The sequence below is a fragment of the Carassius gibelio genome, chromosome A3 (genome assembly GCF_023724105.1).
Source record: "Carassius gibelio isolate Cgi1373 ecotype wild population from Czech Republic chromosome A3, carGib1.2-hapl.c, whole genome shotgun sequence".
NCBI lineage: Eukaryota > Metazoa > Chordata > Actinopteri > Cypriniformes > Cyprinidae > Carassius > Carassius gibelio.
The window spans coordinates 3,814,605-3,840,316 of record NC_068373.1 but is presented as its reverse complement, the minus strand read 5'-3'; the positions used below and the strand labels follow the sequence as shown (position 1 = coordinate 3,840,316).

Here is a 25,712-nt window from a genome sequence, read left to right as displayed (position 1 = left end):
TATTATATAATTTGTGAAAAATTTCCAAAAATCTTAAAGCAACTGGTATTACCAGGGTGTCTCCCATCCAATTACTAACCAGGCCCATACCTGCTAAGATTCAGATATGGGGCATTGACTCCTTTCTTTTTTTCTTGCAAGATTATTATATAATTTGTGAAAAATTTCCAAAAATCTTAAAGCAACTGGTATTACCAGGGGGTCTGCCATCCAATTACTAACCAGGCCGAAACCTGCTTAGTTTCCGAGCTCAGACATGATCTGGCATAGCCAGGGTGGAATGGCCATAAGCGAAGACTGCTGCAAAGAGAGAGCTATTTAAAGATCAGCCAATCTAATCGCCGGTACATTATACAGGACCAAACCTGCTTAGCTTCCGAGAGCAGACGAGATCAGGCATAGCCAGGTTGTTACGGTCGCAAGCGAAGGATACTGCAAAGAGAAGACTATTTAAAGATCAGCCAATCAAATCGCCCATACATTATATAAGTAGGAATGAAAATCCAAAAGCTTACAGCACCTGGTATTCCGAGGCGGTCTCCCATCCAAGCACTAACCAGGCCAATACCTGCTAAGATTAAGAGATCGGGCATTGGCTCTTTTTTTTTAAGATTATTATATAATTAGTAATAAATTTCCAATAATATTAGAGCACCTGGTATTACCAGGCGGTCTCCCATCCAGACACTAAACAGGTCCATGACTGCTAAGATTCAAAGAATGGGCATTGACTCTTTTTTTTTTCAAGATTATTATATAATTTGTGAAAAATTTACAAAAATCTTAGAGCAACTGGTATTACCAGGGGGTCTCCCATCCAATTACTAACCAGGCCCAAACCTGCTTAGCTTCCGAGCTCAGACATGATCTGGCATAGCCAGGGTGGTATGGCCATAAGCGAAGACTGCTGCAAAGAGAGAGCTATTTAAAGATCAGTCAATCTAATCGCCGGTACATTATATAAGTAGGAAAGAAAACCCTAAAGCTTAAAGCACCTGGTATTCCGAGGCGGTCTCCCATCCAGACACTAAACAGGTCCATGACTGCTAAGATTCAAAGAATGGGCATTGACTCTTTTTTTTTCAAGATTATTATATAATTTGTGAAAAATTTACAAAAATCTTAAAGCAACTGGTATTACCAGGGGGTCTCCCATCCAATTACTAACCAGGCCCAAACCTGCTTAGCTTCCGAGCTCAGACATGATCTGGCATAGACAGGGTGGTATGGCCATAAGCGAAGACTGCTGCAAAGAGAGAGCTATTTAAAGATCAGCCAATCTAATATAAGTAGGAAAGAAAACCCTAAAGCTTAAAGCACCTGGTATTCCCAGGCGGTCTCCCATCCAAGCACTAACCAGGCCAATACCTGCTAAGATTAAGAGATCGGGCATTGACTCTTTTTTTTTTTTTTTTTTTTTTTAAGATTATTATATAATTAGTAATAAATTTCCAATAATATTAGAGCACCTGGTATTCCGAGGCGGTCTCCCATCCAGACACTAAACAGGTCCATGACTGCTAAGATTCAAAGAATGGGCATTGACTCTTTTTTTTTTTTCAAGATTATTATATAATTTGTGAAAAATTTACAAAAATCTTAGAGCAACTGGTATTACCAGGGGGTCTCCCATCCAATTACTAACCAGGCCCAAACCTGCTTAGCTTCCGAGCTCAGACATGATCTGGCATAGCCAGGGTGGTATGGCCATAAGCGAAGACTGCTGCAAAGAGAGAGCTATTTAAAGATCAGCCAATCTAATCGCCGGTACATTATATAAGTAGGAAAGAAAACCCTAAAGCTTAAAGCACCTGGTATTCCCAGGCGGTCTCCCATCCAAGAACTAACCAGGCCAATACCTGCTAAGATTAAGAGATCGGGCATTGACTCTTTTTTTTTTTTTTTTTTTTTTTAAAGATTATTATATAATTAGTAATGAATTTCCAATAATATTAGAGCACCTGGTTTTCCGAGGCGGTCTCCCATCCAAACACTAAACAGGTCCATAGCTGCTAAGATTCAAAGATTGGGCATTGACTCTTTTTGTTTCAAGATAATTATATAATTAGTACAAATTTCCAAAAATATTACAGCAACTGGTATTCCGAGGCGGTCTCCCATCCAAGCACTAAACAGGTCCATAGCTCCTAAGATTCAAAGATTGGGCATTTACTCTTTTTTTTTTTTGTTGCAAGATTATTATGTAATTAGTAAAAATTGCCAAAAATATTACAGCAACTGGTATTTCCCGGCCGTCTTCCATCCAAGTACTAACCAGGCAAAACCTGCTATTATTCAGAGATCGGGCATTGACTTTTTTTTTTTTTTCAAGATTATTATATAATTTGTGAAAAATTTCCAAAAATCTTAAAGCAACTGGTATTACCAGGGTGTCTCCCATCCAATTACTAACCAGGCCCATACCTGCTAAGATTCAGATATGGGGCATTGACTCCTTTCTTTTTTTCTTGCAAGATTATTATATAATTTGTGAAAAATTTCCAAAAATCTTAAAGCAACTGGTATTACCAGGGGGTCTGCCATCCAATTACTAACCAGGCCGAAACCTGCTTAGTTTCCGAGCTCAGACATGATCTGGCATAGCCAGGGTGGAATGGCCATAAGCGAAGACTGCTGCAAAGAGAGAGCTATTTAAAGATCAGCCAATCTAATCGCCGGTACATTATACAGGACCAAACCTGCTTAGCTTCCGAGAGCAGACGAGATCAGTCATAGCCAGGTTGTTACGGTCGCAAGCGAAGGATACTGCAAAGAGAAGACTATTTAAAGATCAGCCAATCAAATCGCCCATACATTATATAAGTAGGAATGAAAATCCAAAAGCTTACAGCACCTGGTATTCCGAGGCAGTCTCCCATCCAAGCACTAACCAGGCCAATACCTGCTAAGATTAAGAGATCGGGCATTGGCTCTTTTTTTTAAGATTATTATATAATTAGTAATAAATTTCCAATAATATTAGAGCACCTGGTATTACCAGGGGGTCTCCCATCCAAACACTACACAGGTCAATGACTGCTAAGATTCAAAGATTGGGCATTCACTCTTTTTTTTTTCAAGATTATTATATAATTTGTGAAAAATTTACAAAAATCTTAAAGCAACTGGTATTACCAGGGGGTCTCCCATCCAATTACTAACCAGGCCCAAACCTGCTTAGCTTCCGAGCTCAGACATGATCTGGCATAGCCAGGGTGGTATGGCCATAAGCGAAGACTGCTGCAAAGAGAGAGCTATTTAAAGATCAGCCAATCTAATCGCCGGTACATTATATAAGTAGGAAAGAAAACCCTAAAGCTTAAAGCACCTGGTATTCCCAGGCGGTCTCCCATCCAAGCACTAACCAGGCCAATACCTGCTAAGATTAAGAGATCGGGCATTGACTTTTTTTTTTTTTTTTTTTTTTTTTTTAAAGATTATTATATAATTAGTAATGAATTTCCAATAATATTAGAGCACCTGGTTTTCCGAGGCGGTCTCCCATCCAAACACTAAACAGGTCCATAGCTGCTAAGATTCAAAGATTGGGCATTGACTCTTTTTGTTTCAAGATAATTATATAATTAGTACAAATTTCCAAAAATATTACAGCAACTGGTATTCTGAGGCGGTCTCCCATCCAAGCACTAAACAGGTCCATACCTCCTAAGATTCAAAGATTGGGCATTTACTCTTTTTTTTTTTTTGTTGCAAGATTATTATGTAATTAGTAAAAATTGCCAAAAATATTACAGCAACTGGTATTTCCCGGCCGTCTTCCATCCAAGTACTAACCAGGCAAAACCTGCTATTATTCAGAGATCGGGCATTGACTTTTTTTTTTTTTCAAGATTATTATATAATTTGTGAAAAATTTCCAAAAATCTTAAAGCAACTGGTATTACCAGGGTGTCTCCCATCCAATTACTAACCAGGCCCATACCTGCTAAGATTCAGATATGGGGCATTGACTCCTTTCTTTTTTTCTTGCAAGATTATTATATAATTTGTGAAAAATTTCCAAAAATCTTAAAGCAACTGGTATTACCAGGGGGTCTGCCATCCAATTACTAACCAGGCCGAAACCTGCTTAGTTTCCGAGCTCAGACATGATCTGGCATAGCCAGGGTGGAATGGCCATAAGCGAAGACTGCTGCAAAGAGAGAGCTATTTAAAGATCAGCCAATCTAATCGCCGGTACATTATACAGGACCAAACCTGCTTAGCTTCCGAGAGCAGACGAGATCAGGCATAGCCAGGTTGTTACGGTCGCAAGCGAAGGATACTGCAAAGAGAAGACTATTTAAAGATCAGCCAATCAAATCGCCCATACATTATATAAGTAGGAATGAAAATCCAAAAGCTTACAGCACCTGGTATTCCGAGGCGGTCTCCCATCCAAGCACTAACCAGGCCAATACCTGCTAAGATTAAGAGATCGGGCATTGGCTCTTTTTTTTTAAGATTATTATATAATTAGTAATAAATTTCCAATAATATTAGAGCACCTGGTATTACCAGGCGGTCTCCCATCCAGACACTAAACAGGTCCATGACTGCTAAGATTCAAAGAATGGGCATTGACTCTTTTTTTTTTCAAGATTATTATATAATTTGTGAAAAATTTACAAAAATCTTAGAGCAACTGGTATTACCAGGGGGTCTCCCATCCAATTACTAACCAGGCCCAAACCTGCTTAGCTTCCGAGCTCAGACATGATCTGGCATAGCCAGGGTGGTATGGCCATAAGCGAAGACTGCTGCAAAGAGAGAGCTATTTAAAGATCAGTCAATCTAATCGCCGGTACATTATATAAGTAGGAAAGAAAACCCTAAAGCTTAAAGCACCTGGTATTCCGAGGCGGTCTCCCATCCAGACACTAAACAGGTCCATGACTGCTAAGATTCCAAGAATGGGCATTGACTCTTTTTTTTTTCAAGATTATTATATAATTTGTGAAAAATTTACAAAAATCTTAAAGCAACTGGTATTACCAGGGGGTCTCCCATCCAATTACTAACCAGGCCCAAACCTGCTTAGCTTCCGAGCTCAGACATGATCTGGCATAGACAGGGTGGTATGGCCATAAGCGAAGACTGCTGCAAAGAGAGAGCTATTTAAAGATCAGCCAATCTAATATAAGTAGGAAAGAAAACCCTAAAGCTTAAAGCACCTGGTATTCCCAGGCGGTCTCCCATCCAAGCACTAACCAGGCCAATACCTGCTAAGATTAAGAGATCGGGCATTGACTCTTTTTTTTTTTTTTTTTTTTTTAAGATTATTATATAATTAGTAATAAATTTCCAATAATATTAGAGCACCTGGTTTTCCGAGGCGGTCTCCCATCCAAACACTAAACAGGTCCATAGCTGCTAAGATTCAAAGATTGGGCATTGACTCTTTTTGTTTCAAGATAATTATATAATTAGTACAAATTTCCAAAAATATTACAGCAACTGGTACTCCGAGGCGGTCTCCCATCCAAGCACTAAACAGGTCCATACCTCCTAAGATTCAAAGATTGGGCATTTACTCTTTTTTTTTTTTTGTTGTTGCAAGATTATTATGTAATTAGTAAAAATTGCCAAAAATATTACAGCAACTGGTATTTCCCGGCCGTCTTCCATCCAAGTACTAACCAGGCAAAACCTGCTATTATTCAGAGATCGGGCATTGACTTTTTTTTTTTTTTTTCAAGATTATTATATAATTTGTGAAAAATTTCCAAAAATCTTAAAGCAACTGGTATTACCAGGGTGTCTCCCATCCAATTACTAACCAGGCCCATACATGCTAAGATTCAGATATGGGGCATTGACTCCTTTCTTTTTTTCTTGCAAGATTATTATATAATTTGTGAAAAATTTCCCAAAATCTTAAAGCAACTGGTATTACCAGGGGGTCTGCCATCCAATTACTAACCAGGCCGAAACCTGCTTAGTTTCCAAGCTCAGACATGATCTGGCATAGCCAGGGTGGAATGGCCATAAGCGAAGACTGCTGCAAAGAGAGAGCTATTTAAAGATCAGCCAATCTAATCGCCGGTACATTATACAGGACCAAACCTGCTTAGCTTCCGAGAGCAGACGAGATCAGGCATAGCCAGGTTGTTACGGTCGCAAGCGAAGGATACTGTAAAGAGAAGACTATTTAAAGATCAGCCAATCAAATCGCCCATACATTATATAACTAGGAATGAAAATCCAAAAGCTTACAGCACCTGGTATTCCGAGGCGGTCTCCCATCCAAGCACTAACCAGGCCAATACCTGCTAAGATTAAGAGATCGGGCATTGGCTCTTTTTTTTTAAGATTATTATATAATTAGTAATAAATTTCCAATAATATTAGAGCACCTGGTATTAACAGGGGGTCTCCCATCCAAACACTACACAGGTCAATGACTGCTAAGATTCAAAGAATGGGCATTCACTCTTTTTTTTTTCAAGATTATTATATAATTTGTGAAAAATTTACAAAAATCTTAAAGCAACTGGTATTACCAGGGGGTCTCCCATCCAATTACTAACCAGGCCCAAACCTGCTTAGCTTCCGAGCTCAGACATGATCTGGCATAGCCAGGGTGGTATGGCCATAAGCGAAGACTGCTGCAAAGAGAGAGCTATTTAAAGATCAGTCAATCTAATCGCCGGTACATTATATAAGTAGGAAAGAAAACCCTAAAGCTTAAAGCACCTGGTATTCCCAGGCGGTCTCCCATCCAAGCACTAACCAGGCCAATACCTGGTAAGATTAAGAGATCGGGCATTGACTCTTTTTATTTTATTTTATTTTTTTAGATTATTATATAATTAGTAATAAATTTCCAATAATATTAGAGCACCTGGTATTCCGAGGCGGTCTCCCATCCAGACACTAAACAGGTCCATGACTGCTAAGATTCAAAGAATGGGCATTGACTCTTTTTTTTTTCAAGATTATTATATAATTTGTGAAAAATTTACAAAAATCTTAAAGCAACTGGTATTACCAGGGGGTCTCCCATCCAATTACTAACCAGGCCCAAACCTGCTTAGCTTCCGAGCTCAGACATGATCTGGCATAGACAGGGTGGTATGGCCATAAGCGAAGACTGCTGCAAAGAGAGAGCTATTTAAAGATCAGCCAATCTAATATAAGTAGGAAAGAAAACCCTAAAGCTTAAAGCACCTGGTATTCCCAGGCGGTCTCCCATCCAAGCACTAACCAGGCCAATACCTGCTAAGATTAAGAGATCGGGCATTGACTTTTTTTTTTTTTTTTTTTTTTTTTTTAAAGATTATTATATAATTAGTAATGAATTTCCAATAATATTAGAGCACCTGGTTTTCCGAGGCGGTCTCCCATCCAAACACTAAACAGGTCCATAGCTGCTAAGATTCAAAGATTGGGCATTGACTCTTTTTGTTTCAAGATAATTATATAATTAGTACAAATTTCCAAAAATATTACAGCAACTGGTATTCCGAGGCGGTCTCCCATCCATGCACTAAACAGGTCCATACCTCCTAAGATTCAAAGATTGGGCATTTACTCTTTTTTTTTTTTTTTTTTGTTGCAAGATTATTATGTAATTAGTAAAAATTGCCAAAAATATTACAGCAACTGGTATTTCCCGGCCGTCTTCCATCCAAGTACTAACCAGGCAAAACCTGCTATTATTCAGAGATCGGGCATTGACTTTTTTTTTTTTTTCAAGATTATTATATAATTTGTGAAAAATTTCCAAAAATCTTAAAGCAACTGGTATTACCAGGGTGTCTCCCATCCAATTACTAACCAGGCCCATACCTGCTAAGATTCAGATATGGGGCATTGACTCCTTTCTTTTTTTCTTGCAAGATTATTATATAATTTGTAAAAAATTTCCAAAAATCTTAAAGCAACTGGTATTACCAGGGGGTCTGCCATCCAATTACTAACCAGGCCGAAACCTGCTTAGTTTCCGAGCTCAGACATGATCTGGCATAGCCAGGGTGGAATGGCCATAAGCGAAGACTGCTGCAAAGAGAGAGCTATTTAAAGATCAGCCAATCTAATCGCCGGTACATTATACAGGACCAAACCTGCTTAGCTTCCGAGAGCAGACGAGATCAGGCATAGCCAGGTTGTTACGGTCGCAAGCGAAGGATACTGCAAAGAGAAGACTATTTAAAGATCAGCCAATCAAATCGCCAATACATTATATAAGTAGGAATGAAAATCCAAAAGCTTACAGCACCTGGTATTCCGAGGCGGTCTCCCATCCAAGCACTAACCAGGCCAATACCTGCTAAGATTAAGAGATCGGGCATTGGCTCTTTTTTTTAAGATTATTATATAATTAGTAATAAATTTCCAATAATATTAGAGCACCTGGTATTACCAGGGGGTCTCCCATCCAAACACTACACAGGTCAATGACTGCTAAGATTCAAAGATTGGGCATTCACTCTTTTTTTTTTCAAGATTATTATATAATTTGTGAAAAATTTACAAAAATCTTAAAGCAACTGGTATTACCAGGGGGTCTCCCATCCAATTACTAATCAGGCCCAAACCTGCTTAGCTTCCGAGCTCAGACATGATCTGGCATAGCCAGGGTGGTATGGCCATAAGCGAAGACTGCTGCAAAGAGAGAGCTATTTAAAGATCAGTCAATCTAATCGCCGGTACATTATATAAGTAGGAAAGAAAACCCTAAAGCTTAAAGCACCTGGTATTCCCAGGCGGTCTCCCATCCAAGCACTAACCAGGCCAATACCTGCTAAGATTAAGAGATCGGGCATTGACTCTTTTTTTTTTTTTTTTTTTTTAAGATTATTATATAATTAGTAATACATTTCCAATAATATTAGAGCACCTGGTATTCCGAGGCGGTCTCCCATCCAGACACTAAACAGGTCCATGACTGCTAAGATTCAAAGAATGGGCATTGACTCTTTTTTTTTTCAAGATTATTATATAATTTGTGAAAAATTTACAAAAATCTTAGAGCAACTGGTATTACCAGGGGGTCTCCCATCCAATTACTAACCAGGCCCAAACCTGCTTAGCTTCCGAGCTCAGACATGATCTGGCATAGCCAGGGTGGTATGGCCATAAGCGAAGACTGCTGCAAAGAGAGAGCTATTTAAAGATCAGTCAATCTAATCGCCGGTACATTATATAAGTAGGAAAGAAAACCCTAAAGCTTAAAGCACCTGGTATTCCCAGGCGGTCTCCCATCCAAGCACTAACCAGGCCAATACCTGCTAAGATTAAGAGATCGGGCATTGGCTCTTTTTTTAAGATTATTATATAATTAGTAATAAATTTCCAATAATATTAGAGCACCTGGTATTACCAGGGGGTCTCCCATCCAAACACTACACAGGTCAATGACTGCTAAGATTCAAAGATTGGGCATTCACTCTTTTTTTTTTCAAGATTATTATATAATTTGTGAAAAATTTACAAAAATCTTAAAGCAACTGGTATTACCAGGGGGTCTCCCATCCAATTACTAACCAGGCCCAAACCTGCTTAGCTTCCGAGCTCAGACATGATCTGGCATAGCCAGGGTGGTATGGCCATAAGCGAAGACTGCTGCAAAGAGAGAGCTATTTAAAGATCAGCCAATCTAATCGCCGGTACATTATATAAGTAGGAAAGAAAACCCTAAAGCTTAAAGCACCTGGTATTCCCAGGCGGTCTCCCATCCAAGCACTAACCAGGCCAATACCTGCTAAGATTAAGAGATCGGGCATTGACTTTTTTTTTTTTTTTTTTTTTTTTTTTAAAGATTATTATATAATTAGTAATGAATTTCCAATAATATTAGAGCACCTGGTTTTCCGAGGCGGTCTCCCATCCAAACACTAAACAGGTCCATAGCTGCTAAGATTCAAAGATTGGGCATTGACTCTTTTTGTTTCAAGATAATTATATAATTAGTACAAATTTCCAAAAATATTACAGCAACTGGTATTCTGAGGCGGTCTCCCATCCAAGCACTAAACAGGTCCATACCTCCTAAGATTCAAAGATTGGGCATTTACTCTTTTTTTTTTTTTTTGTTGCAAGATTATTATGTAATTAGTAAAAATTGCCAAAAATATTACAGCAACTGGTATTTCCCGGCCGTCTTCCATCCAAGTACTAACCAGGCAAAACCTGCTATTATTCAGAGATCGGGCATTGACTTTTTTTTTTTTTTTCAAGATTATTATATAATTTGTGAAAAATTTCCAAAAATCTTAAAGCAACTGGTATTACCAGGGTGTCTCCCATCCAATTACTAACCAGGCCCATACCTGCTAAGATTCAGATATGGGGCATTGACTCCTTTCTTTTTTTCTTGCAAGATTATTATATAATTTGTGAAAAATTTCCAAAAATCTTAAAGCAACTGGTATTACCATGGGGTCTGCCATCCAATTACTAACCAGGCCGAAACCTGCTTAGTTTCCGAGCTCAGACATGATCTGGCATAGCCAGGGTGGAATGGCCATAAGCGAAGACTGCTGCAAAGAGAGAGCTATTTAAAGATCAGCCAATCTAATCGCCGGTACATTATACAGGACCAAACCTGCTTAGCTTCCGAGAGCAGACGAGATCAGGCATAGCCAGGTTGTTACGGTCGCAAGCGAAGGATACTGCAAAGAGAAGACTATTTAAAGATCAGCCAATCAAATCGCCCATACATTATATAAGTAGGAATGAAAATCCAAAAGCTTACAGCACCTGGTATTCCGAGGCGGTCTCCCATCCAAGCACTAACCAGGCCAATACCTGCTAAGATTAAGAGATCGGGCATTGGCTCTTTTTTTTAAGATTATTATATAATTAGTAATACATTTCCAATAATATTAGAGCACCTGGTATTACCAGGGGGTCTCCCATCCAAACACTACACAGGTCAATGACTGCTAAGATTCAAAGATTGGGCATTCACTCTTTTTTTTTTCAAGATTATTATATAATTTGTGAAAAATTTACAAAAATCTTAAAGCAACTGGTATTACCAGGGGGTCTCCCATCCAATTACTAACCAGGCCCAAACCTGCTTAGCTTCCGAGCTCAGACATGATCTGGCATAGCCAGGGTGGTATGGCCATAAGCGAAGACTGCTGCAAAGAGAGAGCTATTTAAAGATCAGTCAATCTAATCGCCGGTACATTATATAAGTAGGAAAGAAAACCCTAAAGCTTAAAGCACCTGGTATTCCCAGGCGGTCTCCCATCCAAGCACTAACCAGGCCAATACCTGCTAAGATTAAGAGATCGGGCATTGACTCTTTTTTTTTTTTTTTTTTTTTAAGATTATTATATAATTAGTAATAAATTTCCAATAATATTAGAGCACCTGGTATTCCGAGGCGGTCTCCCATCCAGACACTAAACAGGTCCATGACTGCTAAGATTCAAAGAATGGGCATTGACTCTTTTTTTTTTCAAGATTATTATATAATTTGTGAAAAATTTACAAAAATCTTAGAGCAACTGGTATTACCAGGGGGTCTCCCATCCAATTACTAACCAGGCCCAAACCTGCTTAGCTTCCGAGCTCAGACATGATCTGGCATAGCCAGGGTGGTATGGCCATAAGCGAAGACTGCTGCAAAGAGAGAGCTATTTAAAGATCAGCCAATCTAATCGCCGGTACATTATATAAGTAGGAAAGAAAACCCTAAAGCTTAAAGCACCTGGTATTCCCAGGCGGTCTCCCATCCAAGCACTAACCAGGCCAATACCTGCTAAGATTAAGAGATCGGGCATTGACTTTTTTTTTTTTTTTTTAAAGATTATTATATAATTAGTAATGAATTTCCAATAATATTAGAGCACCTGGTTTTCCGAGGCGGTCTCCCATCCAAACACTAAACAGGTCCATAGCTGCTAAGATTCAAAGATTGGGCATTGACTCTTTTTGTTTCAAGATAATTATATAATTAGTACAAATTTCCAAAAATATTACAGCAACTGGTATTCTGAGGCGGTCTCCCATCCAAGCACTAAACAGGTCCATACCTCCTTAGATTCAAAGATTGGGCATTTACTCTTTTTTTTTTTTTTTGTTGCAAGATTATTATGTAATTAGTAAAAATTGCCAAAAATATTACAGCAACTGGTATTTCCCGGCCGTCTTCCATCCAAGTACTAACCAGGCAAAACCTGCTATTATTCAGAGATCGGGCATTGACTTTTTTTTTTTTTCAAGATTATTATATAATTTGTGAAAAATTTCCAAAAATCTTAAAGCAACTGGTATTACCAGGGTGTCTCCCATCCAATTACTAACCAGGCCCATACCTGCTAAGATTCAGATATGGGGCATTGACTCCTTTCTTTTTTTCTTGCAAGATTATTATATAATTTGTGAAAAATTTCCAAAAATCTTAAAGCAACTGGTATTACCAGGGGGTCTGCCATCCAATTACTAACCAGGCCGAAACCTGCTTAGTTTCCGAGCTCAGACATGATCTGGCATAGCCAGGGTGGAATGGCCATAAGCGAAGACTGCTGCAAAGAGAGAGCTATTTAAAGATCAGCCAATCTAATCGCCGGTACATTATACAGGACCAAACCTGCTTAGCTTCCGAGAGCAGACGAGATCAGGCATAGCCAGGTTGTTACGGTCGCAAGCGAAGGATACTGCAAAGAGAAGACTATTTAAAGATCAGCCAATCAAATCGCCCATACATTATATAAGTAGGAATGAAAATCCAAAAGCTTACAGCACCTGGTATTCCGAGGCGGTCTCCCATCCAAGCACTAACCAGGCCAATACCTGCTAAGATTAAGAGATCGGGCATTGGCTCTTTTTTTTTTAAGATTATTATATAATTAGTAATAAATTTCCAATAATATTAGAGCACCTGGTATTACCAGGCGGTCTCCCATCCAGACACTAAACAGGTCCATGACTGCTAAGATTCAAAGAATGGGCATTGACTCTTTTTTTTTTCAAGATTATTATATAATTTGTGAAAAATTTACAAAAATCTTAGAGCAACTGGTATTACCAGGGGGTCTCCCATCCAATTACTAACCAGGCCCAAACCTGCTTAGCTTCCGAGCTCAGACATGATCTGGCATAGCCAGGGTGGTATGGCCATAAGCGAAGACTGCTGCAAAGAGAGAGCTATTTAAAGATCAGTCAATCTAATCGCCGGTACATTATATAAGTAGGAAAGAAAACCCTAAAGCTTAAAGCACCTGGTATTCCGAGGCGGTCTCCCATCCAGACACTAAACAGGTCCATGACTGCTAAGATTCAAAGAATGGGCATTGACTCTTTTTTTTTTCAAGATTATTATATAATTTGTGAAAAATTTACAAAAATCTTAAAGCAACTGGTATTACCAGGGGGTCTCCCATCCAATTACTAACCAGGCCCAAACCTGCTTAGCTTCCGAGCTCAGACATGATCTGGCATAGACAGGGTGGTATGGCCATAAGCGAAGACTGCTGCAAAGAGAGAGCTATTTAAAGATCAGCCAATCTAATATAAGTAGGAAAGAAAACCCTAAAGCTTAAAGCACCTGGTATTCCCAGGCGGTCTCCCATCCAAGCACTAACCAGGCCAATACCTGCTAAGATTAAGAGATCGGGCATTGACTCTTTTTTTTTTTTTTTTTTTTAAGATTATTATATAATTAGTAATAAATTTCCAATAATATTAGAGCACCTGGTATTCCGAGGCGGTCTCCCATCCAGACACTAAACAGGTCCATGACTGCTAAGATTCAAAGAATGGGCATTGACTCTTTTTTTTCAAGATTATTATATAATTTGTGAAAAATTTACAAAAATCTTAAAGCAACTGGTATTACCAGGGGGTCTCCCATCCAATTACTAACCAGGCCCAAACCTGCTTAGCTTCCGAGCTCAGACATGATCTGGCATAGACAGGGTGGTATGGCCATAAGCGAAGACTGCTGCAAAGAGAGAGCTATTTAAAGATCAGCCAATCTAATATAAGTAGGAAAGAAAACCCTAAAGCTTAAAGCACCTGGTATTCCCAGGCGGTCTCCCATCCAAGCACTAACCAGGCCAATACCTGCTAAGATTAAGAGATCGGGCATTGACTCTTTTTTTTTTTTTTTTTTTTTAAGATTATTATATAATTAGTAATAAATTTCCAATAATATTAGAGCACCTGGTATTCCGAGGCGGTCTCCCATCCAGACACTAAACAGGTCCATGACTGCTAAGATTCAAAGAATGGGCATTGACTCTTTTTTTTTTCAAGATTATTATATAATTTGTGAAAAATTTACAAAAATCTTAAAGCAACTGGTATTACCAGGGGGTCTCCCATCCAATTACTAACCAGGCCCAAACCTGCTTAGCTTCCGAGCTCAGACATGATCTGGCATAGACAGGGTGGTATGGCCATAAGCGAAGACTGCTGCAAAGAGAGAGCTATTTAAAGATCAGCCAATCTAATATAAGTAGGAAAGAAAACCCTAAAGCTTAAAGCACCTGGTATTCCCAGGCGGTCTCCCATCCAAGCACTAACCAGGCCAATACCTGCTAAGATTAAGAGATCGGGCATTGACTCTTTTTTTTTTTTTTTTTAAAGATTATTATATAATTAGTAATAAATTTCCAATAATATTAGAGCACCTGGTTTTCCGAGGCGGTCTCCCATCCAAACACTAAACAGGTCCATAGCTGCTAAGATTCAAAGATTGGGCATTGACTCTTTTTGTTTCAAGATAATTATATAATTAGTACAAATTTCCAAAAATATTACAGCAACTGGTATTCCGAGGCGGTCTCCCATCCATGCACTAAACAGGTCCATACCTCCTAAGATTCAAAGATTGGGCATTTACTCTTTATTTTTTTTTTTTTTTGTTGCAAGATTATTATGTAATTAGTAAAAATTGCCAAAAATATTACAGCAACTGGTATTTCCCGGCCGTCTTCCATCCAAGTACTAACCAGGCAAAACCTGCTATTATTCAGAGATCGGGCATTGACTTTTTTTTTTTTTTTTCAAGATTATTATATAATTTGTGAAAAATTTCCAAAAATCTTAAAGCAACTGGTATTACCAGGGTGTCTCCCATCCAATTACTAACCAGGCCCATACCTGCTAAGATTCAGATATGGGGCATTGACTCCTTTCTTTTTTTCTTGCAAGATTATTATATAATTTGTGAAAAATTTCCAAAAATCTTAAAGCAACTGGTATTACCAGGGGGTCTGCCATCCAATTACTAACCAGGCCGAAACCTGCTTAGTTTCCGAGCTCAGACATGATCTGGCATAGCCATAATAGCCATGGAATGGCCATAAGCGAAGACTGCTGCAAAGAGAGAGCTATTTAAAGATCAGCCAATCTAATCGCCGGTACATTATACAGGACCAAACCTGCTTAGCTTCCGAGAGCAGACGAGATCAGGCATAGCCAGGTTGTTACGGTCGCAAGCGAAGGATACTGCAAAGAGAAGACTATTTAAAGATCAGCCAATCAAATCGCCAATACATTATATAAGTAGGAATGAAAATCCAAAAGCTTACAGCACCTGGTATTCCGAGGCGGTCTCCCATCCAAGCACTAACCAGGCCAATACCTGCTAAGATTAAGAGATCGGGCATTGGCTCTTTTTTTAAGATTATTATATAATTAGTAATAAATTTCCAATAATATTAGAGCACCTGGTATTCCGAGGCGGTCTCCCATCCAGACACTAAACAGGTCCATGACTGCTAAGATTCAAAGAATGGGCATTGACTCTTTTTTTTTTCAAGATTATTATATAATTTGTGAAAAATTTACAAAAATCTTAGAGCAACTGGTATTACCAGGGGGTCTCCCATCCAATTACTAACCAGGCCCAAACCTGCTTAGCTTCCGAGCTCAGACATGATCTGGCATAGCCAGGGTGGTATGGCCATAAGCGAAGACTGCTGCAAAGAGAGAGCTATTTAAAGATCAGCCAATCTAATCGCCGGTACATTATATAAGTAGGAAAGAAAACCCTAAAGCTTAAAGCACCTGGTATTCCCAGGCGGTCTCCCATCCAAGCACTAACCAGGCCAATACCTGCTAAGATTAAGAGATCGGGCATTGACTTTTTTTTTTTTTTTTTTTTTTTTTTAAAGATTATTATATAATTAGTAATGAATTTCCAATAATATTAGAGCACCTGGTTTTCCGAGGCGGTCTCCCATCCAAACACTAAACAGGTCCATAGCTGCTAAGATTCAAAGATTGGGCATTGACTCTTTTTGTTTCAAGATAATTATATAATTAGTACAAATTTCCAAAAATATTACAGCAACTGGTATTCTGAGGCGGTCTCCCATCCAAGCACTAAACAGGTCCATACCTCCTTAGATTCAAAGATTGGGCATTTACTCTTTTTTTTTTTTTGTTGCAAGATTATTATGTAATTAGTAAAAATTGCCAAAAATATTACAGCAACTGGTATTTCCCGGCCGTCTTCCATCCAAGTACTAACCAGGCAAAACCTGCTATTATTCAGAGATCGGGCATTGACTTTTTTTTTTTTTCAAGATTATTATATAATTTGTGAAAAATTTCCAAAAATCTTAAAGCAACTGGTATTACCAGGGTGTCTCCCATCCAATTACTAACCAGGCCCATACCTGCTAAGATTCAGATATGGGGCATTGACTCCTTTCTTTTTTTCTTGCAAGATTATTATATAATTTGTGAAAAATTTCCAAAAATCTTAAAGCAACTGGTATTACCAGGGGGTCTGCCATCCAATTACTAACCAGGCCGAAACCTGCTTAGTTTCCGAGCTCAGACATGATCTGGCATAGCCAGGGTGGAATGGCCATAAGCGAAGACTGCTGCAAAGAGAGAGCTATTTAAAGATCAGCCAATCTAATCGCCGGTACATTATACAGGACCAAACCTGCTTAGCTTCCGAGAGCAGACGAGATCAGGCATAGCCAGGTTGTTACGGTCGCAAGCGAAGGATACTGCAAAGAGAAGACTATTTAAAGATCAGCCAATCAAATCGCCCATACATTATATAAGTAGGAATGAAAATCCAAAAGCTTACAGCACCTGGTATTCCGAGGCGGTCTCCCATCCAAGCACTAACCAGGCCAATACCTGCTAAGATTAAGAGATCGGGCATTGGCTCTTTTTTTTTAAGATTATTATATAATTAGTAATAAATTTCCAATAATATTAGAGCACCTGGTATTACCAGGCGGTCTCCCATCCAGACACTAAACAGGTCCATGACTGCTAAGATTCAAAGAATGGGCATTGACTCTTTTTTTTTTCAAGATTATTATATAATTTGTGAAAAATTTACAAAAATCTTAGAGCAACTGGTATTACCAGGGGGTCTCCCATCCAATTACTAACCAGGCCCAAACCTGCTTAGCTTCCGAGCTCAGACATGATCTGGCATAGCCAGGGTGGTATGGCCATAAGCGAAGACTGCTGCAAAGAGAGAGCTATTTAAAGATCAGTCAATCTAATCGCCGGTACATTATATAAGTAGGAAAGAAAACCCTAAAGCTTAAAGCACCTGGTATTCCGAGGCGGTCTCCCATCCAGACACTAAACAGGTCCATGACTGCTAAGATTCAAAGAATGGGCATTGACTCTTTTTTTTTTCAAGATTATTATATAATTTGTGAAAAATTTACAAAAATCTTAAAGCAACTGGTATTACCAGGGGGTCTCCCATCCAATTACTAACCAGGCCCAAACCTGCTTAGCTTCCGAGCTCAGACATGATCTGGCATAGACAGGGTGGTATGGCCATAAGCGAAGACTGCTGCAAAGAGAGAGCTATTTAAAGATCAGCCAATCTAATATAAGTAGGAAAGAAAACCCTAAAGCTTAAAGCACCTGGTATTCCCAGGCGGTCTCCCATCCAAGCACTAACCAGGCCAATACCTGCTAAGATTAAGAGATCGGGCATTGACTCTTTTTTTTTTTTTTTTTTTTAAGATTATTATATAATTAGTAATAAATTTCCAATAATATTAGAGCACCTGGTATTCCGAGGCGGTCTCCCATCCAGACACTAAACAGGTCCATGACTGCTAAGATTCAAAGAATGGGCATTGACTCTTTTTTTTTTCAAGATTATTATATAATTTGTGAAAAATTTACAAAAATCTTAAAGCAACTGGTATTACCAGGGGGTCTCCCATCCAATTACTAACCAGGCCCAAACCTGCTTAGCTTCCGAGCTCAGACATGATCTGGCATATTGACTCTTTTTTTTTTCAAGATTATTATATAATTTGTGAAAAATTTACAAAAATCTTAAAGCAACTGGTATTACCAGGGGGTCTCCCATCCAATTACTAACCAGGCCCAAACCTGCTTAGCTTCCGAGCTCAGACATGATCTGGCATAGACAGGGTGGTATGGCCATAAGCGAAGACTGCTGCAAAGAGAGAGCTATTTAAAGATCAGCCAATCTAATATAAGTAGGAAAGAAAACCCTAAAGCTTAAAGCACCTGGTATTCCCAGGCGGTCTCCCATCCAAGCACTAACCAGGCCAATACCTGCTAAGATTAAGAGATCGGGCATTGACTCTTTTTTTTTTTTTTTTTTTTTAAGATTATTATATAATTAGTAATAAATTTCCAATAATATTAGAGCACCTGGTATTCCGAGGCGGTCTCCCATCCAGACACTAAACAGGTCCATGACTGCTAAGATTCAAAGAATGGGCATTGACTCTTTTTTTTTTCAAGATTATTATATAATTTGTGAAAAATTTACAAAAATCTTAAAGCAACTGGTATTACCAGGGGGTCTCCCATCCAATTACTAACCAGGCCCAAACCTGCTTAGCTTCCGAGCTCAGACATGATCTGGCATAGACAGGGTGGTATGGCCATAAGCGAAGACTGCTGCAAAGAGAGAGCTATTTAAAGATCAGCCAATCTAATATAAGTAGGAAAGAAAACCCTAAAGCTTAAAGCACCTGGTATTCCCAGGCGGTCTCCCATCCAAGCACTAACCAGGCCAATACCTGCTAAGATTAAGAGATCGGGCATTGACTCTTTTTTTTTTTTTTTTTTTTTAAGATTATTATATAATTAGTAATAAATTTCCAATAATATTAGAGCACCTGGTATTCCGAGGCGGTCTCCCATCCAGACACTAAACAGGTCCATGACTGCTAAGATTCAAAGAATGGGCATTGACTCTTTTTTTTTTCAAGATTATTATATAATTTGTGAAAAATTTACAAAAATCTTAAAGCAACTGGTATTACCAGGGGGTCTCCCATCCAATTACTAACCAGGCCCAAACCTGCTTAGCTTCCGAGCTCAGACATGATCTGGCATAGACAGGGTGGTATGGCCATAAGCGAAGACTGCTGCAAAGAGAGAGCTATTTAAAGATCAGCCAATCTAATATAAGTAGGAAAGAAAACCCTAAAGCTTAAAGCACCTGGTATTCCCAGGCGGTCTCCCATCCAAGCACTAACCAGGCCAATACCTGCTAAGATTAAGAGATCGGGCATTGACTCTTTTTTTTTTTTTTTTTTTTTTTTAAAGATTATTATATAATTAGTAATGAATTTCCAATAATATTAGAGCACCTGGTTTTCCGAGGCGGTCTCCCATCCAAACACTAAACAGGTCCATAGCTGCTAAGATTCAAAGATTGGGCATTGACTCTTTTTGTTTCAAGATAATTATATAATTAGTACAAATTTCCAAAAATATTACAGCAACTGGTATTCCGAGGCGGTCTCCCATCCAAGCACTAAACAGGTCCATACCTCCTAAGATTCAAAGATTGGGCATTTACTCTTTTTTTTTTTTGTTGCAAGATTATTATGTAATTAGTAAAAATTGCCAAAAATATTACAGCAACTGGTATTTCCCGGCCGTCTTCCATCCAAGTACTAACCAGGCAAAACCTGCTATTATTCAGAGATCGGGCATTGACTTTTTTTTTTTTTTCAAGATTATTATATAATTTGTGAAAAATTTCCAAAAATCTTAAAGCAACTGGTATTACCAGGGTGTCTCCCATCCAATTACTAACCAGGCCCATACCTGCTAAGATTCAGATATGGGGCATTGACTCCTTTCTTTTTTTCTTGCAAGATTATTATATAATTTGTGAAAAATTTCCCAAAATCTTAAAGCAACTGGTATTACCAGGGGGTCTGCCATCCAATTACTAACCAGGCCGAAACCTGCTTAGTTTCCGAGCTCAGACATGATCTGGCATAGCCAGGGTGGAATGGCCATAAGCGAAGACTGCTGCAAAGAGAGAGCTATTTAAAGATCAGCAAATCTAATCGCCGGTACATTATACAGGACCAAACCTGCTTAGCTTCCGAGAGCAGACGAGATCAGGCATAGCCAGGTTGTTACGGTCGCAAGCGAAGGATACTGCAAAGAGAAGACTATTTAAAGATCAGCCAATCAAATCGCCCATACATTATATAAGTAGGAATGAAAATCCAAAAGCTTACAGCACCTGGTATTCCGAGGCGGTCTCCCATCCAAGCACTAACCAGGCCAATACCTGCTAAGATTAAGAGATCGGGCATTGGCTCTTTTTTTTTAAGATTATTATATAATTAGTAATAAATTTCCAATAATATTAGAGCACCTGGTATTAACAGGGGGTCTCCCATCCAAACACTACACAGGTCAATGACTGCTAAGATTCAAAGAATGGGCATTCACTCTTTTTTTTTTCAAGATTATTATATAATTTGTGAAAAATTTACAAAAATCTTAAAGCAACTGGTATTACCAGGGGGTCTCCCATCCAATTACTAACCAGGCCCAAACCTGCTTAGCTTCCGAGCTCAGACATGATCTGGCATAGCCAGGGTGGTATGGCCATAAGCGAAGACTGCTGCAAAGAGAGAGCTATTTAAAGATCAGTCAATCTAATCGCCGGTACATTATATAAGTAGGAAAGAAAACCCTAAAGCTTAAAGCACCTGGTATTCCGAGGCGGTCTCCCATCCAGACACTAAACAGGTCCATGACTGCTAAGATTCAAAGAATGGGCATTGACTCTTTTTTTTTTCAAGATTATTATATAATTTGTGAAAAATTTACAAAAATCTTAAAGCAACTGGTATTACCAGGGGGTCTCCCATCCAATTACTAACCAGGCCCAAACCTGCTTAGCTTCCGAGCTCAGACATGATCTGGCATAGACAGGGTGGTATGGCCATAAGCGAAGACTGCTGCAAAGAGAGAGCTATTTAAAGATCAGCCAATCTAATATAAGTAGGAAAGAAAACCCTAAAGCTTAAAGCACCTGGTATTCCCAGGCGGTCTCCCATCCAAGCACTAACCAGGCCAATACCTGCTAAGATTAAGAGATCGGGCATTGACTCTTTTTTTTTTTTTTTTTTTTTAAGATTATTATATAATTAGTAATAAATTTCCAATAATATTAGAGCACCTGGTATTCCGAGGCGGTCTCCCATCCAGACACTAAACAGGTCCATGACTGCTAAGATTCAAAGAATGGGCATTGACTCTTTTTTTTTTCAAGATTATTATATAATTTGTGAAAAATTTACAAAAATCTTAAAGCAACTGGTATTACCAGGGGGTCTCCCATCCAATTACTAACCAGGCCCAAACCTGCTTAGCTTCCGAGCTCAGACATGATCTGGCATAGACAGGGTGGTATGGCCATAAGCGAAGACTGCTGCAAAGAGAGAGCTATTTAAAGATCAGCCAATCTAATATAAGTAGGAAAGAAAACCCTAAAGCTTAAAGCACCTGGTATTCCCAGGCGGTCTCCCATCCAAGCACTAACCAGGCCAATACCTGCTAAGATTAAGAGATCGGGCATTGACTCTTTTTTTTTTTTTTTTTTTTTAAGATTATTATATAATTAGTAATAAATTTCCAATAATATTAGAGCACCTGGTATTCCGAGGCGGTCTCCCATCCAGACACTAAACAGGTCCATGACTGCTAAGATTCAAAGAATGGGCATTGACTCTTTTTTTTTTTCAAGATTATTATATAATTTGTGAAAAATTTACAAAAATCTTAAAGCAACTGGTATTACCAGGGGGTCTCCCATCCAATTACTAACCAGGCCCAAACCTGCTTAGCTTCCGAGCTCAGACATGATCTGGCATAGACAGGGTGGTATGGCCATAAGCGAAGACTGCTGCAAAGAGAGAGCTATTTAAAGATCAGCCAATCTAATATAAGTAGGAAAGAAAACCCTAAAGCTTAAAGCACCTGGTATTCCCAGGCGGTCTCCCATCCAAGCACTAACCAGGCCAATACCTGCTAAGATTAAGAGATCGGGCATTGACTCTTTTTTTTTTTTTTTTTTTTTAAGATTATTATATAATTAGTAATAAATTTCCAATAATATTAGAGCACCTGGTATTCCGAGGCGGTCTCCCATCCAGACACTAAACAGGTCCATGACTGCTAAGATTCAAAGAATGGGCATTGACTCTTTTTTTTTTCAAGATTATTATATAATTTGTGAAAAATTTACAAAAATCTTAAAGCAACTGGTATTACCAGGGGGTCTCCCATCCAATTACTAACCAGGCCCAAACCTGCTTAGCTTCCGAGCTCAGACATGATCTGGCATAGACAGGGTGGTATGGCCATAAGCGAAGACTGCTGCAAAGAGAGAGCTATTTAAAGATCAGCCAATCTAATATAAGTAGGAAAGAAAACCCTAAAGCTTAAAGCACCTGGTATTCCCAGGCGGTCTCCCATCCAAGCACTAACCAGGCCAATACCTGCTAAGATTAAGAGATCGGGCATTGACTCTTTTTTTTTTTTTTTTTTTTTAAGATTATTATATAATTAGTAATAAATTTCCAATAATATTAGAGCACCTGGTATTCCGAGGCGGTCTCCCATCCAGACACTAAACAGGTCCATGACTGCTAAGATTCAAAGAATGGGCATTGACTCTTTTTTTTTTTTCAAGATTATTATATAATTTGTGAAAAATTTACAAAAATCTTAAAGCAACTGGTATTACCAGGGGGTCTCCCATCCAATTACTAACCAGGCCCAAACCTGCTTAGCTTCCGAGCTCAGACATGCTCTGGCATAGACAGGGTGGTATGGCCATAAGCGAAGACTGCTGCAAAGAGAGAGCTATTTAAAGATCAGCCAATCTAATATAAGTAGGAAAGAAAACCCTAAAGCTTAAAGCACCTGGTATTCCCAGGCGGTCTCCCATCCAAGCACTAACCAGGCCAATACCTGCTAAGATTAAGAGATCGGGCATTGACTCTTTTTTTTTTTTTTTTTTTTAAGATTATTATATAATTAGTAATAAATTTCCAATAATATTAGAGCACCTGGTATTCCGAGGCGGTCTCCCATCCAGACACTAAACAGGTCCATGACTGCTAAGATTCAAAGAATGGGCATTGACTCTTTTTTTTTTCAAGATTATTATATAATTTGTGAAAAATTTACAAAAATCTTAAAGCAACTGGTATTACCAGGGGGTCTCCCATCCAATTACTAACCAGGCCCAAACCTGCTTAGCTTCCGAGCTCAGACATGATCTGGCATAGACAGGGTGGTATGGCCATAAGCGAAGACTGCTGCAAAGAGAGAGCTATTTAAAGATCAGCCAATCTAATATAAGTAGGAAAGAAAACCCTAAAGCTTAAAGCACCTGGTATTCCCAGGCGGTCTCCCATCCAAGCACTAACCAGGCCAATACCTGCTAAGATTAAGAGATCGGGCATTGACTCTTTTTTTTTTTTTTTTTTTTTAAGATTATTATATAATTAGTAATAAATTTCCAATAATATTAGAGCACCTGGTATTCCGAGGCGGTCTCCCATCCAGACACTAAACAGGTCCATGACTGCTAAGATTCAAAGAATGGGCATTGACTCTTTTTTTTTTCAAGATTATTATATAATTTGTGAAAAATTTACAAAAATCTTAAAGCAACTGGTATTACCAGGGGGTCTCCCATCCAATTACTAACCAGGCCCAAACCTGCTTAGCTTCCGAGCTCAGACATGATCTGGCATAGACAGGGTGGTATGGCCATAAGCGAAGACTGCTGCAAAGAGAGACCTATTTAAAGATCAGCCAATCTAATATAAGTAGGAAAGAAAACCCTAAAGCTTAAAGCACCTGGTATTCCCAGGCGGTCTCCCATCCAAGCACTAACCAGGCCAATACCTGCTAAGATTAAGAGATCGGGCATTGACTCTTTTTTTTTTTTTTTTAAAGATTATTATATAATTAGTAATAAATTTCCAATAATATTAGAGCACCTGGTTTTCCGAGGCGGTCTCCCATCCAAACACTAAACAGGTCCATAGCTGCTAAGATTCAAAGATTGGGCATTGACTCTTTTTGTTTCAAGATAATTATATAATTAGTACAAATTTCCAAAAATATTACAGCAACTGGTATTCCGAGGCGGTCTCCCATCCATGCACTAAACAGGTCCATACCTCCTAAGATTCAAAGATTGGGCATTTACTCTTTTTTTTTTTTTTTTTTGTTGCAAGATTATTATGTAATTAGTAAAAATTGCCAAAAATATTACAGCAACTGGTATTTCCCGGCCGTCTTCCATCCAAGTACTAACCAGGCAAAACCTGCTATTATTCAGAGATCGGGCATTGACTTTTTTTTTTTTTTTTCAAGATTATTATATAATTTGTGAAAAATTTCCAAAAATCTTAAAGCAACTGGTATTACCAGGGTGTCTCCCATCCAATTACTAACCAGGCCCATACCTGCTAAGATTCAGATATGGGGCATTGACTCCTTTCTTTTTTTCTTGCAAGATTATTATATAATTTGTGAAAAATTTCCAAAAATCTTAAAGCAACTGGTATTACCAGGGGGTCTGCCATCCAATTACTAACCAGGCCGAAACCTGCTTAGTTTCCGAGCTCAGACATGATCTGGCATAGCCAGGGTGGAATGGCCATAAGCGAAGACTGCTGCAAAGAGAGAGCTATTTAAAGATCAGCCAATCTAATCGCCGGTACATTATACAGGACCAAACCTGCTTAGCTTCCGAGAGCAGACGAGATCAGGCATAGCCAGGTTGTTACGGTCGCAAGCGAAGGATACTGCAAAGAGAAGACTATTTAAAGATCAGCCAATCAAATCGCCAATACATTATATAAGTAGGAATGAAAATCCAAAAGCTTACAGCACCTGGTATTCCGAGGCGGTCTCCCATCCAAGCACTAACCAGGCCAATACCTGCTAAGATTAAGAGATCGGGCATTGGCTCTTTTTTTTAAGATTATTATATAATTAGTAATAAATTTCCAATAATATTAGAGCACCTGGTATTACCAGGGGGTCTCCCATCCAAACACTACACAGGTCAATGACTGCTAAGATTCAAAGATTGGGCATTCACTCTTTTTTTTTTCAAGATTATTATATAATTTGTGAAAAATTTCCAAAAATCTTAAAGCAACTGGTATTACCAGGGGGTCTCCCATCCAATTACTAACCAGGCCCAAACCTGCTTAGCTTCCGAGCTCAGACATGATCTGGCATAGACAGGGTGGTATGGCCATAAGCGAAGACTGCTGCAAAGAGAGAGCTATTTAAAGATCAGCCAATCTAATATAAGTAGGAAAGAAAACCCTAAAGCTTAAAGCACCTGGTATTCCCAGGCGGTCTCCCATCCAAGCACTAACCAGGCCAATACCTGCTAAGATTAAGAGATCGGGCATTGACTTTTTTTTTTTTTTTTTTTTTTTTTAAAGATTATTATATAATTAGTAATGAATTTCCAATAA

General features: G+C 38.8%; 32 pseudogenes; all 32 read right to left on the bottom strand.

Annotated features, from left to right (window-relative positions):
* Positions 1–780: 780 nt before the first annotated feature.
* On the bottom strand, positions 781–899 carry LOC127959180 (uncharacterized; annotated as a pseudogene).
* A 220-nt stretch (positions 900–1,119) lies between these two features.
* On the bottom strand, positions 1,120–1,238 carry LOC127961123 (uncharacterized; annotated as a pseudogene).
* A 358-nt stretch (positions 1,239–1,596) lies between these two features.
* LOC127959165 (uncharacterized) lies at positions 1,597–1,715 on the bottom strand (annotated as a pseudogene).
* Positions 1,716–3,113: 1,398 nt separating this feature from the next.
* On the bottom strand, positions 3,114–3,232 carry LOC127957291 (uncharacterized; annotated as a pseudogene).
* Positions 3,233–4,633: 1,401 nt separating this feature from the next.
* LOC127959159 (uncharacterized) lies at positions 4,634–4,752 on the bottom strand (annotated as a pseudogene).
* A 221-nt stretch (positions 4,753–4,973) lies between these two features.
* On the bottom strand, positions 4,974–5,092 carry LOC127961118 (uncharacterized; annotated as a pseudogene).
* A 1,389-nt stretch (positions 5,093–6,481) lies between these two features.
* On the bottom strand, positions 6,482–6,600 carry LOC127957284 (uncharacterized; annotated as a pseudogene).
* A 369-nt stretch (positions 6,601–6,969) lies between these two features.
* Positions 6,970–7,088, bottom strand: LOC127961113 (uncharacterized; annotated as a pseudogene).
* A 1,392-nt stretch (positions 7,089–8,480) lies between these two features.
* LOC127958350 (uncharacterized) lies at positions 8,481–8,599 on the bottom strand (annotated as a pseudogene).
* A 368-nt stretch (positions 8,600–8,967) lies between these two features.
* LOC127959152 (uncharacterized) lies at positions 8,968–9,086 on the bottom strand (annotated as a pseudogene).
* Positions 9,087–9,440: 354 nt separating this feature from the next.
* Positions 9,441–9,559, bottom strand: LOC127957276 (uncharacterized; annotated as a pseudogene).
* Positions 9,560–10,963: 1,404 nt separating this feature from the next.
* Positions 10,964–11,082, bottom strand: LOC127957270 (uncharacterized; annotated as a pseudogene).
* A 368-nt stretch (positions 11,083–11,450) lies between these two features.
* LOC127959147 (uncharacterized) lies at positions 11,451–11,569 on the bottom strand (annotated as a pseudogene).
* Positions 11,570–12,963: 1,394 nt separating this feature from the next.
* Positions 12,964–13,082, bottom strand: LOC127959142 (uncharacterized; annotated as a pseudogene).
* Positions 13,083–13,303: 221 nt separating this feature from the next.
* Positions 13,304–13,422, bottom strand: LOC127961107 (uncharacterized; annotated as a pseudogene).
* Positions 13,423–13,773: 351 nt separating this feature from the next.
* On the bottom strand, positions 13,774–13,892 carry LOC127961094 (uncharacterized; annotated as a pseudogene).
* Positions 13,893–14,246: 354 nt separating this feature from the next.
* Positions 14,247–14,365, bottom strand: LOC127961089 (uncharacterized; annotated as a pseudogene).
* Positions 14,366–15,757: 1,392 nt separating this feature from the next.
* Positions 15,758–15,876, bottom strand: LOC127959138 (uncharacterized; annotated as a pseudogene).
* Positions 15,877–17,276: 1,400 nt separating this feature from the next.
* Positions 17,277–17,395, bottom strand: LOC127959132 (uncharacterized; annotated as a pseudogene).
* A 221-nt stretch (positions 17,396–17,616) lies between these two features.
* Positions 17,617–17,735, bottom strand: LOC127961084 (uncharacterized; annotated as a pseudogene).
* A 502-nt stretch (positions 17,736–18,237) lies between these two features.
* LOC127961079 (uncharacterized) lies at positions 18,238–18,356 on the bottom strand (annotated as a pseudogene).
* A 354-nt stretch (positions 18,357–18,710) lies between these two features.
* LOC127961075 (uncharacterized) lies at positions 18,711–18,829 on the bottom strand (annotated as a pseudogene).
* Positions 18,830–19,183: 354 nt separating this feature from the next.
* Positions 19,184–19,302, bottom strand: LOC127961069 (uncharacterized; annotated as a pseudogene).
* Positions 19,303–20,688: 1,386 nt separating this feature from the next.
* LOC127957265 (uncharacterized) lies at positions 20,689–20,807 on the bottom strand (annotated as a pseudogene).
* Positions 20,808–21,028: 221 nt separating this feature from the next.
* On the bottom strand, positions 21,029–21,147 carry LOC127961062 (uncharacterized; annotated as a pseudogene).
* A 354-nt stretch (positions 21,148–21,501) lies between these two features.
* Positions 21,502–21,620, bottom strand: LOC127961057 (uncharacterized; annotated as a pseudogene).
* Positions 21,621–21,975: 355 nt separating this feature from the next.
* LOC127961049 (uncharacterized) lies at positions 21,976–22,094 on the bottom strand (annotated as a pseudogene).
* A 354-nt stretch (positions 22,095–22,448) lies between these two features.
* Positions 22,449–22,567, bottom strand: LOC127961042 (uncharacterized; annotated as a pseudogene).
* A 356-nt stretch (positions 22,568–22,923) lies between these two features.
* LOC127963263 (uncharacterized) lies at positions 22,924–23,042 on the bottom strand (annotated as a pseudogene).
* A 353-nt stretch (positions 23,043–23,395) lies between these two features.
* LOC127961029 (uncharacterized) lies at positions 23,396–23,514 on the bottom strand (annotated as a pseudogene).
* Positions 23,515–23,868: 354 nt separating this feature from the next.
* LOC127961025 (uncharacterized) lies at positions 23,869–23,987 on the bottom strand (annotated as a pseudogene).
* Positions 23,988–25,372: 1,385 nt separating this feature from the next.
* Positions 25,373–25,491, bottom strand: LOC127961020 (uncharacterized; annotated as a pseudogene).
* Between the last annotated feature and the right edge of the window lie 221 nt (positions 25,492–25,712).